At 43.5% G+C, this 10,072-nt stretch overlaps 1 pseudogene; it reads right to left on the reverse strand.

Moving 5' to 3' along the window:
• Positions 1-7,445: 7,445 nt before the first annotated feature.
• Positions 7,446-10,072, reverse strand: LOC123049660 (wall-associated receptor kinase 2-like; annotated as a pseudogene).

A 10,072-nucleotide genomic window follows, 5' to 3' on the forward strand; every position in this document is an offset into this window, starting at 1 on the left:
ATTATGATGATGCATTACCGAGTGGGCCCAGAGATACCTCTCCGTCATACGGAGTGACAAATCCCAGTCTACGTTGTGACGTTTGGTACACCCAACCCAACAGACACTTTCGGAGATACCTGTAGTGCACCTTTATAGCCACCCAGTTACGTTGTGACGTTTGGTACACCCAAAGCATTCCTACGGTATCCGGGAGTTGCACGATCTCATGGTCTAAGGAAATGATACTTGACATTAGAAAAGCTTTAGCAAATGAACTACATGATCTAGTGCTATGCTTAGGATTGGGTCTTGTCCATCTATTGATCAACGAGCTAGTCAACTAGAGACTCACTAGGGACATGTTATGGTCTATGTGTTCACACATGTATTACGATTTCCGGATAACACAATTATAGCATGAACAATAGAAAATTATCATGAACAAGGAAATATAATAATAACCATTTTATTATTGCCTCTAGGGCATATTTCCAACAGGCGGGAGCGGTGGGGCGGTGAGGCGAGCAGGTGGCATAGGAACTCGGGCGGCCAACACTGATGGAACCACTAGTAACCCAGCAGAGCGAAGGCGGGTCTCTTCAGCACGAAGCTCAGCAAGTACCTCAGAGATAGGAACACGACCACAAGCAAGAAGGTGAGCACGGCGAGGCTCGAACTCAGAGCGGAGATGAGATAAGAACTCATGAACCCGTTGAAACTCCAAATCGGACCATGTAGTCTGACAGCAACGGCAAGTTCCACAAACAACGGTCCGAAGAGAGTCAAGCTGACGCCAGATGGCAGAGCACTGTGAATAGAACTCATCAACAAAGGAATCACCTTGCTGGAGTGCATGCTTCTGACGCACCACAGATAGGTAGAGAGCATCACCAGAGGGCTGATAGCGCTGACAGAGATAAGACCACATCACTGCAACTGTGCCAAGTCCCATGAACTCCGAGGCGAACTGAGGGAGGACACTCGCAGTAAGAACAGCAGCAGCACGAGCATCATCATTGCACCACTGAGTGTAAGCAGACAGATCATCACGATAGGCAGAAAGGGCATCCGAGTAAGCTGACATCTGCTGATCATAGGCATCAACTGCAGCATCATCGAGAGCCTTGGCGGTATCTCGATCGGCCTGAGAAGCGTCAGCAGCAAGAACCGGTGGTGCTGGCGGGGTAGGAGCCACAGAAGCAACAGGGCAAGGCGGACAGGGGACCTCGCCAGAGAGAACACCCCACAGGAGGAGACCGCGCATATGGATACGCATAAACCCCGCAAACTCGGTATAGTTGGTGCCATCGAAGATCACCGAGCACCGAGGAACGGCGACATAGCCCGAAGAAGACATGAGGAGCTCTCTGTTTTTTGGGTCAACTGCTACAGTAGACCCCGATCCAGATCGGGATCGGGCTCGCGCTGGCTCGATCCAGCCCCGATGGGGAAGCGGGGTGGGGAAGAGCGAGCGTAGGATGGCCGGCCCTGGGCAGCACCGGCTGCAGCAGGTGGCCAGGGGCGGCAGGGCGCGGGGCGACGGCGGCCGGCCGTGGCCGAGCACGGGAAGGCACGGGGCGGCGGCAGCCGGGTGCGAGACGGCGATGGCAGGCTGCGGCCGCGCTCAGGGCGGCGCGGGACAGCGACGGCAGGGGGCGCGGCCGAGTCCAGGGCGGGGCTGCGCGGCCGAGCGCAGGCCGGGGCGACGCGGTGTGGCGGCGGGGAAGGAGAGGGCCGGGGCGAGGGAGGAGGTGGCCGGCGCCGGCGACGAGGTAGAGGGAGGCCGGCGACGGGGGAGCGAGGCCGGCGACGGTGGAGCGAGGAACGGAGTTGCGAGCGTGCGGGAGCGGGAGAGGAACCTAAGCATCTGATACCATGTTAGAAATGAGTAACTACATTCACCGGAGGGCCAAAGGCCAGTACATATACATGTGTACAATGGGGATAAACCGAAAAGGACTATACACATCTAACAGACACATTTATGAAAGTCGTTCACCTAGGCATGGGCTCTCCTGGTCGTACCAACATGGACTTCCACAACCTGAATACACGGGATGTGCGGCTTGGGAAAGTAAAGAAATTTATTTACACTCGACATAATGATCCAACAGTTTGTCATGCAATAGATCATAAAATATGTTCATTGCATATTAGGGTCTCCCCTATTAGATGGACGGCTTATGTTGTCTTCTAAAACTTTTAAAGTTAGTCCAGTTTGTACATACTTAGCCCTTTGTAATCTTCGCTACAATCATGACAAAGCATCGAGATTCAAATTAACAATGAAGCTAGATACGGCGATTTCGAAGACCCTTAATGTAACTTTTTGATTTGACACGACTATATACCATTAAATTATTTTTTTCCATACAATTGGATGTACTTTATTGAACTAATGAATGAAGTCGAACATTTGCTAAAAAAAGAATAGTCAACCTCCTATAGAGGAATATGTATACTGCTTTGTTCCTGTGTAGTCGGTATTCTTGCCTATCTCATGGCCATGATTAAATGTCCAAAATGGGCTATAAATGCCATTAACTCCAAAATGGCCCACTTTGAGAGGGGGGATATGAGAGACAATCGCAAGAATCATTTAGCCAATTGGGGCTTGGTATCTAGGAAGAAATGTTTTGGTGGTTTGGGGATACCCAATATTAGAGATTTCAACATGGCTTCGTTGGCCTCCTGGGTAAGAGATATTTCGGTAGTGTTGGTAGGGATTGGAGAACTTTGGTGAATTTTAAATATAATACCTCTAAACCAAGTGCCCTTTGGGCTAAACATTGTGTTGGTTCTCCTTTCTGGAAGAGTGTAACATAGGCCATATTTGCATCTAAGACCTTTTGCAAATGGGAGGTTGGTAATGGTGATAACGTTAGTTTTGGCATAACATTCAAGTCATGGATTATTACCTTAAGATTAGATTTTGGGATATGTTTATAATTTGCAATCAACCTGATTTCTCCTTGTCCCAGGTTGACGGGATGAACCTTAAACTCACTTTTAGGAGATGCATTGATCAGGCTGGACTTTGCCTTTAGTCCCAATTGCTTCATGTTGTTAAGAACACTCCTTTTACTGATACCGTTGATAAACCTATTTGGGTATTGGAAGCTAATGGTAGATACTTTGTCAAATCCTTTTATAATGATATTAACTTTGGGGATGTGGTTTCTATTGTTGGTGATAAATTCTAAAAAAAATCATTTCGCATAGAAGATTCATGTTTCCCATGGCTGGTTGTTTACAATAAGGTCTTGACTAGAGATAATATTTCTAAAAGGAGACCAGTAGATGACCCCGTTGTCTTTTTTGAAGTGATAATGAGTCAGTGCAACACCTTTTTTTAACTGCATTGTGGCTAGAATTGTTCGGTGCTTTATCAATGAGTTCTTCTAGATAAATATGCCCATGAGTTTTGATGATATTGTTGCCATTTGGGGCCAACACAAAAAACAAACGTGTGTTTAACCTTGTTTCGGCTACCTCCTTGTGGAGCTTATGGACATTGAGAAATGATTGCTATGTTCAGGGCCCTATGTGGAGAAACACTTGATGTATCCTGTCAAAACTCGACGGGCTCCTGCACCAATGAAAGGTCCTCTTCACCGATGTACAATCAGTGCTCCTGCAAAAGTGTTTACTCCTCTTGGACCAATGACATATGGAGAATTGCTAAAGATCCCCTGGGTATGACCCTACCCCTGGGATGCGACGGATCAGAAGAAGATGCATGCTTTGCTACTGAGCCCTAGCTTGCTTGTTAGGATGCTCTTTAATCTTTTTCTCTCATTTGTCCAGTCCCTAGGGTTGTGACTTCTTAAAAGAGTGTGGTTTCCATAGACAGCCATTTGGTTACCTGTTGCTTGTAGTGTGATCTGGCTTCCTACCTTAGTTTAGTCTAAATGTTGTGAACCTGTTTTGGTTTTTTTTAATAAAAATGGAAACAGGGAAACCCATATTGCTCAAAAAAAAGAATAGTCAGCCAATTATACATGTATGCAAATATAAATATGAAGCTCGCATTTTTCAAGATAGCGAAGGGAATTGGGGTAGACTAAACATAGGAAAAGACGCCCAACTACTTTTCATGCTAAAATTCAGAGTAAAATACACTCGAGGTCCTAAAAGTATTTCAAGTGTGTCAAGTAGGTCCTAAAAGTTTGAAATCGTTCACCGCGGGTCCTATTTGTGTATTTTACCAGTGATTTTTACGACCTACTTGACACACTTTAAATACTTTTAGGACCCGCGGTGAATGACTTACACACATTTAGGACCTGCGGTGAACGATTTCAAACTTTTAGGACCTACTTGACACACTTGGAATACTTTTAGGACCTCCAATGTATTTTACTAAAAAATTTACATGAAACGAATAAAAATATTTTATATATAGTAGAAATTGTATAGATTTTCATATAGATTTCTTACAAATATTTTTAGTTGCCTATAAAAATACCCCTATTTTTAGGACCCGCGGAAATCACTTCTTACGAAAAAAATTGTCAAATATTCCCGCCTCCTATGAAAACTGTTAAAATATCCCTGTGCACCATGCCTTCTATCCCCATGGTCGTCTAAATCCGTCCATAATAAATGTTCACATAGGAGAGAAAGACCTTCCAGTCTCAGATCTATTCTTTTGACCCGCATCCACAAGACACAACTTTTTTTGACTGCAGCCCAAAGGAACTTCCATTGTACGAATAGCTAATTTTAATTTGGTGTGCTACTAAGTCCTACACGGCATCTATGAAAAAATCGTCAAGACAACAAAAGTTCAACCCAATAGTCATAATCAACAAATTAAAAGATGAAGGGGGTAAAAGGAAAAAAACTCAAGATGGAGGCCTAATAGAAGAGGCCCATTAAGTGGAGAGCATGTAGCCTAGTCCACTATGGATCATGCAACAAGTCCTCTTTTTAGTCCAACCATGGACTAGCAGGTAAGCATTGGTTTTGTATGTGATCCTTGCTTAAGGAGCCGAAACACAGAGAATTTTAATGGTAACACTAGATCAGGAAGGCATACGTTTCCGCACTCGTCTATATTTGATGAAATTAGAGGGCTGCTTTTGAACATATATGTTAGTTTTGAACGTAAAGCATAAATATTTGGTATGACAATTTTTGTATTTAATTTGTCGCTTTGCATGCATTTTTTCCATGTTATGTTAGGAAAATCAAATGAGTGACATGCGTAGTCTGATCTTTCAAATTTATGTTTATATTTCTTTTGGGTGAAGAGGAATTGTTTCTGGATAGATAAACATGAAAGAAATGATAGACAGATCAGTCAATGCGCTTGGATGGGCTTGCAACGGACGTGTTGCACTACTGTCAACGCACAAACACTCAAAGCAAAAAAATCAACGCAAGTTTTATCTCCTCTTAGCTTTCACCTCAGGGGTATGGCCGAAAAAAAATAACGAGGACGAGCAGGTTGTGACGGATGGAAAATGTAGAATTAGGCTGGAGCCTCCACACATTTGATTGGGGTCTTGTAGGCCTTTGATCTCTATGGCCTGATTAGACGATGTCTAACTCACCCTGCGAAGCAGGGGAGCAACTAGTTAACGAGCGCTTCTTTGGGAGCCTCGCAACGATCAGCGCCACTTGGCGCGCTCTCAGTCATTCGCCACGTGTCGCGTTCTGAACGCTCCCTTCAGATTTTGTTTTTTTATTTTTCCGTACGCGTTTTCGACTTTTTAAACGATTTTTTCCGGGGGTTTTCGACGTTTTGGTTTTCCTCCGGTCTTCCTTAGCGTTTCGACTAAAAACAAATTTGAAAAAAAAATTGCGCGAAGAAACGCGTTTACTTTTTTTTTCTTTCGTGAAAAGTCACGTTTTTCTTCCGTGAGAGGCACGGTTGTGCTTTAGCAAGAGTCATGGCCGTGCCTTTCGGAAACAAAAAAAATGTGTCTTCTATTTTTTTCGCGAGAGTCACGATTTTACTTCCGCGAGAGGCACAGTTGTGCTTTCGTGAGAGTCACGGCCGTGCCTCTCGGAAAGGGAAAAACAAAACATGTTTTCTGTTTTTTCTTTCTTTCGCGAGAGTCACGGTTTTGCTTCCGCGAGAGGCACGGTTGCGCTTTTGCGAGAGTCACGGCCGTGCCTCTCGGAAAGGGAAAAATACGCGTTTTCTGTTTTTTTATTTTGCGAGAGTCACGGTTTTGCTTTTGCCAGAGGCACGGTTGTGCTTTCGCGAGAGTCACGGGCGTGCCTCTTTCGGAAAGGAAAAAAAACGTGTTTTCTGTTTTTTTTCCCACGAGAGTCACGGTTTTGCTTCCACGAGAGGCACGGTTGTGATTTCGCGAGAGGCACGGGCGTGCCTCTTTCGGAAAGGGAAAAAAAACCGTGCTCCCGGTTTGGTTTTTTCGTCCGGTTTTTTCGTAAAAAAAATGTTCGTCAAAACCTATCAACATGGGATCTAGTTTTGAAGATCTCGACGCGAGGAATCCAATGGTGAAAACGGTTTGAGATTTGGATGCACGGTTTAAGAGATAAAACGTTTTGAATAAACGAATCTACGAAAAAAGGGAAAACTCCCAGGTTGCGACAAGTGGCGCGCTGCATGTGCGCTACTTGTCGTGACCTGAGAAGGTGGAGTGTTCTTTGCAACGAGTACTCCTTAATTAGTGATTTCAGCAAAGCAGCGGCCTGGGGTAATGTTGCCCCGAGCAGGCCAGGCCGGAACAGGTAAATAATTAGCGTAAAATTATTTGCGGGACAACCCTGTTAATCCCGAACGCATGTGTTAGCGATCTGATGGTTGAGAACGTCAAATCACTATGAAGGGGCATAGGTGGCTAAGTTTTACTGTTTTGTAATGTACCCACCCAGAGCCAGCAGCCAAAGATGGATGATGATTTGGATTGGTCCTCTAGTACCTTCGGTTGTTTTAATTTTGTCAAACTATGATAATTTCCTTTTGAGTGTGTTCAGACTTCGGACCTTTATGGATTATTTGCAAATTCATTTGCGACGATTGGTTATGAACTTCTTATGGTTGTATCGCCTTCCGCAGCGTTCGAGTCAATAGATATTTTTATAAAATTGAGATAAAATTTGGTGTTAAAAAACATATTGTAACATATATTAAAATATAAAAGTAAATAGGATATTATTGGCCTCAAAGATATATTGTTATGCATTTGTAATATGTAGATGTAGAAAGCATGTATGAATTAGACTTTCATATGTCTAGGATACATGTATATTTGAATATCCAATGGATATTTCACATCACACACCTAATTGTTTTAAAAACACAAATAGCAATTTATGAATTGCAAGAGATAGACTCCCTATTAGGAAAGGTACAAGCAATCCTCAAAATACAATACACATGGTAAGAAGGTTTAGAATTAACATAAATATTACACATGGTAACGAAGTACAGAAGGAACAACCTGCATGTAGTAGGTTTAATAGATTACTACACATGTGTTTACTCACCTTGCATAATAGGAACTTCTTGGGTTTATGGGTAGGTCCTCACTTTCACCCGTAGGATACCCACTTAATTCTATTTCATACCCACTAGTAGATTCTTCTCCGAGAAGGTTTTCAGCATCTGTCTCGACATCGAGTTGTGCCCAAGGATGTATGAAAGTTTTCTCAATCTATTGAGCTCATCGGCGACCTCTTTCATAGATGGCCTATTTTCACCACACATATCTAGGCAATTTTTAGCTAGGTCTGCAAGTCCTCTCAGTAACTCCATGCTCTCTTGACCTTTCACGTGGCTAACCAACACAGAATCTAGATTATTGTCCTTCATAGCAGATAGGAAAATCAATGACAAGCTTCTTTGCTTCTCAGACCCCTCGAGTTTCAATGGCAACTGGCCTGTGAGGATCTCTAAAAGGATAACTCCGAAGCTGTATACGTCACTTTTGTCTGTTAACTGACATGTTTGCATGTATTCGGGGTCAAGGTAACCACAAGTACCTTGAACCATTGTGACAAACTGCACTTTGTCCGATGGTGCTAGTATGGAAGCTCCAAAGTCTGACACTTTGGCCATATAGTTATCATCAAGCAGGATGTTGGAAGTTTTTACATCACCGTGAATTATTGGGGGAGACGCATATGAATGCAAGAAGTTGAGTCCTTCGGCCGCTTCATGAGCAATCCTTAAGAGAATGCTGAACGATATTTGCAATGCTTGGTTCTTGCCATGGATAAGCTCGAATAGTGTACCATTTAAGACAAACTCATATACTAGAATTGGAACTTCCACCTCAAGGCAACAACCCAAGAGTTTGACAATGTTCTTGTGATTGATTTGGGACAAAATAAGCATCTCTTGGCCAAATTCCTTCTTTTGTCTTTCGTCAACTATTGCACATCTTTTAATTGCAACAGACATGTTCTTCAGTATCCCTTTATAGACCGTTCCATGGCCTCCTATTCCAAGTATCCTACTACTGTCGAAGTTGTCAGTTGCATGTATGAGTTCAGCTTCTGAAAATACATTGAAAGCAAGACCTTTTTCTGATTTCATCTTGTCAAACAAAAGCAAGCCTCCATGCTGATGAAAATACTCCTGCTTAACTTTTTTCAATTTTCTCTTTTGCATTATAATCTGCCCGCAAAAAACAGTGAACATGATGATAACCATTAGGCCGAATATTCCCATTGTAACTCCTGATAACAATAATAGATGAGACAATTATTTTTTAGATTGAGGAGAGGGGTAGTATATAAAATATAATTGGTGCATATTAGCTATATAAGATTAGATGTGTGATTGTCATGACATTCACAAAAGTGCGATAAAGTTAATGGTCTAGCTAGGTGACCACATTTGTTTGGGTGTTACCTATTATTAAGCCAATATTAGCATTGCATGTATTGCTTTCTTTGACATATTTTTTCCCAAGTCCACAAGAACACTGGTATTCTCCAACGATATTGCGACAAAAACCATCTGAAGGGCATGGGTTGTGTTTGCATTCATTAACGTCTGCAGAAAAATTAGCAAAACAAAATATTAGAGTTTTAATAAGTAAGATAAAGGGACCTCTACATGCAACATGCAGTATTATGGGCGTTAGTGCATATATACATTGACACTCAAAGTTAATCGTTACCTTTGCATCCATCTCGAAGATAAGGGTTGCCTTCATAACCATCTGTGCAATTACACATGTAACCTTGATCATTGGTGGAATTCACACATTTGCTGTTGCTGCTGAGGCATGCATAAGTGCCCGTCTTATTCTGTTCTGCAACATCACATGACTTCACATCTCTCATAGCCCAGTCAAGAATCATTGGCACCCGTCCATTATATGTTTCATTGAACTTATTTGTGTTTACGTAAGCAGTGCTGAACTTGAATGCCGCAGCCTCCATCAGTACCACATAGCTACAATGGTTGAACTCCCAAATTTCACTTGTGTTGACTATTTCCGAGAAGGCTATGTCATAGTAGTACATCCTCTTCGGTATTGTAGTCTGGGAGCAGCCCATGCCAGAGCAGGATCCGTCCACCAAGTCGGACAGATTGCGGCATGTTGCGACGCCCAAGCCCTGGTAGCCCGTGGCATCAAAGTCGTATATCAAGACGAGGGCGTTGCACCCGATGACCGTGAACCTGTTCTGGAGGTCGGAGAACCGGTAGGGAGAAGAAGGATCTCGTTCGTTGAACCCCGCATATCGGCCAAAATACTCCATGCTCCCTGTGGAGGTGTTGTAGCAGTACCCCAGGATGTAATTAAGCACCCGGGTCGTGCCTTCGGTCAAAGAAATGTCAAGCACCTCAAAGGCACCCTTGAATGGCTTCTGGACGCCATCTTGGACCTTGCAACTGAGGTCGAAGCCTTCTGCGAGCGAGCAGCCCGGGTCGATACCGAATGGGTACGGTATCTCAACAGTACCGCACTGCCTTCGGCAATCTGAACCAGGAACCGCAGTTCCAGGTGCATACTGTGCTGCAAGCAATACGAGACCGAGCCCAAGCTGCAAGAACACTTGCATATTCTTTGGCTGGAGAATAAGAAAACATGACACTGTCAACTAAATAGACCTTTGTTTCACAAAAATAATCGGTTGCATGAATAATGGATGCCAT

Source organism: Triticum aestivum, chromosome 2D (assembly GCF_018294505.1).
Source record: "Triticum aestivum cultivar Chinese Spring chromosome 2D, IWGSC CS RefSeq v2.1, whole genome shotgun sequence".
NCBI classification, from domain to species: domain Eukaryota; kingdom Viridiplantae; phylum Streptophyta; class Magnoliopsida; order Poales; family Poaceae; genus Triticum; species Triticum aestivum.